The sequence below is a fragment of the Mytilus trossulus genome, chromosome 8, assembly GCF_036588685.1.
Source record: "Mytilus trossulus isolate FHL-02 chromosome 8, PNRI_Mtr1.1.1.hap1, whole genome shotgun sequence".
Taxonomy (NCBI): domain Eukaryota; kingdom Metazoa; phylum Mollusca; class Bivalvia; order Mytilida; family Mytilidae; genus Mytilus; species Mytilus trossulus.
This window is the reverse complement of record NC_086380.1, coordinates 78,134,765-78,140,808: the sequence shown is the minus strand read 5'-3', so window position 1 is coordinate 78,140,808 and position 6,044 is coordinate 78,134,765.

Sequence of the window (6,044 nt, the reverse complement as noted above, 5' to 3'; positions counted from 1 at the left end):
AAAGGGTTTTCATCATTTGGCATCATGAGTAAAAGAACATCATAATTCATCTTTTTTAGCAGCAGGGCCAATTGAAATAAAATGTAGTCACAATTATACATACAATATACTAAACAAAGGATATGGATATCCATCCATGAAACAAAAGTACATGTACAAGACCCTGATTGATTTTGGAACATTCATATACAAAATACAATTAAATAAAAGATGGAAGTTTAGTCTGTTTTTTACCATTCGATTAATGATGCAACTTGCAAACAGTCCCAGATTTTCTGTTGATTATTTTTCAAAACTGAAATAGGTCAATCAATGTTTTGGTGTTGAGTTACATCAGATCGATTTCTATCCAACACAGCTCAGACTAGTGATCCTTATAGAACACACATTAACTGATAATTTTATATAATACAAAAATGTATGAATGAATTCTAAAACTAGGGTTCGTTTTAATATTATATCTGTATTCCATAAAATCTTGTTTTCTATAACAAGAGCTCTAGCAGAGGATTGTATGGACTAAAGTTAAAATGTGGTTTAAAAATCAGGAATGATATTTAACCATACTCTGGAAAGTGTAGGCAAGTACAGAAGAGGTTGGGTACCTACAAATAAAGTCCATACTTTGATTAGGGAAACCATAAAATGGTTCTGACAACAACAAAGGAAGGGGAGGACAATAGTATAATATGGTTTTGATTGAAAATGTTTCTATAACTTTGAATAAGAGGTTCAGCTGGAGTTGTGGATACAAAACTGATATCTTAAATAACACTGGCATTGTTCTGCTTTGGCAAGAAAATCCCCAAACGAATTATACAAACAACAGAAGGATCTGGAAAAAAAAAATTCAAGGGTTTATGAGACGGGGATACACATACAGTATACAATTCACCTGGAAAAAAAATACCCATTGCAATGAAGAAATGAAATAGGAGGAAGAAAAGTATTTCATTTTGATTAGATTTTCTGAAAATTTCATAAATTCTGAAGAGCAGTTGCAAATTAAAAGATGGAACAGATGGATGAACTCTAACCACTATTTATCATCAGTTTCTGAAAACAGGGGCTATACCTACTATGGTTGACAGGCTGTTTTTTTGTCGAGTCTTGGACTTTGGTCGAAAAAGCGAGACAAAACTATCCTGCATATTCCGACGGTGGCCAAAATATTCACTCTGTAGTTTTTGAAATTTTAATATCTTTCTTAAACTATCCTGGATTTCTACCAAACTTGGACACAAGCTTGTTAATGATCATAAGTTAGTATCCAGGAATAAATTTTGAAAAAAAGAAATATTGTTATTAGTTTTTCCCCTCATTTTTAGCTTACCTGACCTAAAAGGTCAAGTGAGCTTTTCTCATCACTTGGCGTTCGGCGTCCTGCGTCCGTAAACTTTTACAAAAATCTTCTCCTCTGAAACTACTGGGCCAAATTCTACCAAACTTGGCCAAAATCATCCTTGGGTTACCAAGTTTAAAAAATATGTGGTGTGACCCGCCATACCAACCAAGATGGCCGCCATGGCTAAAAATAGAACAAAGGGGTAAAATACAGGTTTTGGCTTATAACTCAAAAACCAAAGCATTTAGAGCAAATCTGACATGGGGTAAATTTGTTAATCAGGTCATTTTGTGGATCAGTGATAAAGGTTAAAGTTACGCGATTAGTTTCGTTTCTCGGATACTAAAAACATTAGGTAAATACATATCTTGTGTATAGAATGATTGAATGGGTACATATCAGTCTAGCAGTTTTGTTCGACTTTGATCTCATCTTCACGGTGTGTTGGTAAATGTTAAATTTTTGAGTATTAGTCGGGTTTTTTTAAATACTATTCTAATAGCAATAGGTCAGATTTATTTGGTGAATGGAATAACTGTAATGTGTACATGTCAGCCTAGTCTATCATCTAACCTTGACTTCATTTTGAATTTCATGGTTCATTTGTCAATGTTAAGTTTTTGTGTTTTCGTCTGCTTTTCAATTACCAATGGGACGATTAATTATATTTCAAATATGTAATAATTGTTAGGTGTATATGAGTCTGGCATTTCTCTGATCTTGAACTTATTTGCATTGATCTTTAAAAATGATGAGTATGTGTGATACTTATCTAAGGCTTACAACATATAAAAACATGCAATTTTCTAGTATATCTTCTAAACATTCAGTTGTCTCTATAGTTTCTCATCTTCGCACGCCAAGGGTTACGATCCTCTTTCGCTCTCTTCACGTGAAGAGAGCGAAAGTGGATCGTAAACCTTGGCTAGCGAAGATGTAGTTTCTAAAAAGGAGATAATAATTCAGTCAACCCTCTTCTCAACAGCCCTGTCAACCGTCTATGTCCCAAAATTCGTCTACGTTCTCTTACTTAAATTTGCACCTACCAAATGTTATGAAACTAGATACACAATGCTTATTACCAAAACAACTCAGATCAAGTACACTCTTTGGTAGCATCACTTTTACAGTTCTTGAGTAATGCCCCTTTATAACACTATATGCAAGCGGAGGCTTCATCTGTGTCCCATGGACACAGTCTCCCATTTATTTTAAGAACGCCTCTGTGGGCATCTGGTGGTGTACTCACTTTGATTGCTGGGAATCGTCGATTCTAACTGAAGATTTGAAAATATGCATTTGTTACTTAGCCGTTCAGCTCGCGGCATATGGGAGTAAGAGCAAAGACTGGTTGGCTTGTGAAATGTGATAAAAATGTGTCATCGGGTAGGGTGACATGTTTTCGACAGACATTTCTAGCGTGGTAAAAAATCTACTCAACGTGTAAGTTCAGTACAAAGCAGAATTTACATTCTTGTCACCAGTGGCTCTATATTTCCAGGGGAGGGAGGACCCACTGACTGCCTAAGAGGGACCCCGGTCTAGGCATGTTTAATACACACATATTGAATTATCCTCCTTTTGCATGGTTAATGCAAATACTTTCTACAAGTCTCCGTATACTGGTGCTTTGGTCACCATCTCCGTTTTTAAGATCCTGGTGCCTCAACTGACATCTGCATCAGATGAGTCTTCAAATGTACAATGTGAATATAAAAAAAATCTAGATGATCTTCACAGCCACTTGTGCCTGAATCCCACTTTATACCTTAATATAAGGTGTTATTATTTATATAAGATAATACAGGTAAAAAAAGTCCCTCTGGTCATCTTGCCCGAAAGAGTCCAAACATTACTTTGATGGTATATTTCTTAAAATGTATGAAGACAAAAAATGGTAAATGCAAAGACTCTAGAACTGAACAGGTGACGCCAGGAAGCTTTATTAAAACGCATTAGCATCTATCCAGTAAATTGGACATTCAAAAACTACTTTCTCATGTTAATAGTATGCTGTGAAACAAAGTCGGTATGTTTATGTATTTATTTTTTAATTCTGATTATTATATAAGTACACACACATTTACAGATCTAGATGTACACATGTTACCCTGATTTATTATTTAAATAATATCAGAGGTCCATTACTGGTATAATGGGTTTCTCATAATATATACACATGCAACGTATTTAGTGTATGACAGTATTATGCTTGCTGGAAAAAATAATGACCGACATTGATGTGAAAACAAATATGTATGAATAAAATAACAGTATAACTTCAATGATCTTCATACAGAAAAAAATACAATAAGAATTGATAAAGATATTTAGATAATAAAAGTATGGATTGATAAAAATAACAGCTTTTATACTTTAAGTAAAAATAATTGACTGATCTTAATATAAAATAAAATGTATTGATAAAAAATTACTACAAAATGCAGTTAATACTTTTTGTAAAAAAATATTGATAGAAAATGGAAAAGTTTATTTATTTAGTTCAAATTTTCTTTTAACTTGTATTAGTACCACCATTTGTTTGTTATTCGACATCAACAGTCGCTATACAAAAACAAACTATTCAATTAATGGAAAATTAATCAAAATGCATGTGAACATTTACATTGTATTCCTTAAGACGAAAAAGCAGCAATACAAAATGAAATGTTGTAAACATACAATAACATTTTTGAAAACGACATACCATAAACCAAAACATAGTCAATTTCTTTAGATATACTTCAGTCTTCAGATGTATCAATCTTTAAGTTACAGCCAAAGGTTGTGATTTTATGAAATATGAAGCACAACAACTTTTGTGGTATAAATGACTATTTTGGGCTCCAACAAGTCTACAAAAGGCCACGAAAAGTCTAAGCCCATAGTCATTATAGGGTACTAGTATTAATAAGGTTAGAAAAAAATGATATCAGTATCCATTCACCGGGTAATATCTCACTAGTGTTGCCATTGTTTTCTTCAATACACAGTGCACAAAACGAAATCTCGCAATTTATCTTGATATGATTGTCGTACATCATTTATTTTCTTCCGTACATCATTTATTTTCAATGTTTCAAATCACAACGCTACCAGATTAGCTCACATAAAACCAGCAGTTTCATAAATTTATATAAGTCTACCCAAATCATGCATTGTTGTTTATTGAAAAACCTGAATTATATTAATTCTGGATAAAGAATCACAGAAGATTTGATTTTAAGTCTTGCTACGGTAAACTTCGGAAGATTCTGCACGACACCGACAAATGTTTACTCCAAATTTCGACAAATGTAAATGAGGAAACTTGCAAAGCTATAATGTAGTCCCATCATTACTCATGAGATGTGAACAATATCAATAGCACAGAGTATATTAACGAATAACAATGAACACGCTGTATAATTACGTAGTCAAACTATGGCACTACATTATGATTACATCCATCAAACTTAAGATATCTATATTAAAAATATTAGTTTTTCTTAACGATGGCGTTGTTATAAATAGCCATAGCTATTATTCCAGAACTCATCCCGACAAGTCCTCCAAAAAGTGCACCACTTCCGGTAGCTGCGCATATCCCAGCGCCACCAACGGCTCCAACAATCGACCCCCGATCAACTCTGACCTGTCCTCGGTTATTTCGCAGACGGTAACACCTGTCCCAAATCTTATATTCGTCTTCATCTTTAACTTTCAAAAATGTCATGAGGGGCCCCGTAACAAGTCCAAGTATGAGACCCCCGCGACCTGCTCTGGTCATTTTGTGCTGGAGTCCTCGCATGTTTCTGGTTTCTTTTTTCGCGATAGCAGCAATAGGGCCTACTAAAACTGTTCCGAGTAAACCAAAGGCTTGGACAGTTTTAATTGTAACATGTACGCCCAATTCAGTAGTTGAATGTGGAACTTTTTCCATCTGTTGGTCCGTCAAGGACATTCCACAATGATTCTTGGCCCATTCTAGACTCATCCTCTTAGTGTAGCAGACGACTATAAAAGAATATAAAAGTATAACAGTATGAGGATGGTTAAGACGAAGCTGTGGTCAATTGCCAGATAAGGCCAGCTTGTATCGGACATACAGGTAGATTTATGTGTGCCTTCAACCCCATTGGGGTATATACATTGTACTAGTATATATACTGTGCATTTATTCAATAAACAATTAATGATCTAAATGTCTAAAGGTATTTTACTTAGCCCATAGTTTAAATGCATTTCTATATATATATATATATAAAAATTTTCTATATATATATATATATATATATAACATCTTCATGCCTTATATATCATGTACTGTAGTACGCCGCTAGATTAAAACTGACGTGGAAAGGTAACATATGGCCACCGAAAGCTCTTTTTATGAGAGCCCAGGTGGTCGTGTGGTCTAGCGGGACGGCTGCAGTGCAGGCGATTTGGTGTCACGATATCACAGTAGCATGGGTTCGAATCCCGGCGAGGGAAGAACCAAAAATTTGCGAAAGCAAATTTACAGATCTAACATTGTTTGGTTGATGTTTAGACGAGTTGTATATATATATATATATATAAAAATCGTGAACACTTGAACTATATCATACGTACAAAAATCAGTTTCTGTGGTTAGGGTCCGGCATTTTTGTATTCTTTAATATGTTAGGTAATTTTCTATTTTTTTTTATATATTTATATGCTCCCACTGTCATCGAAG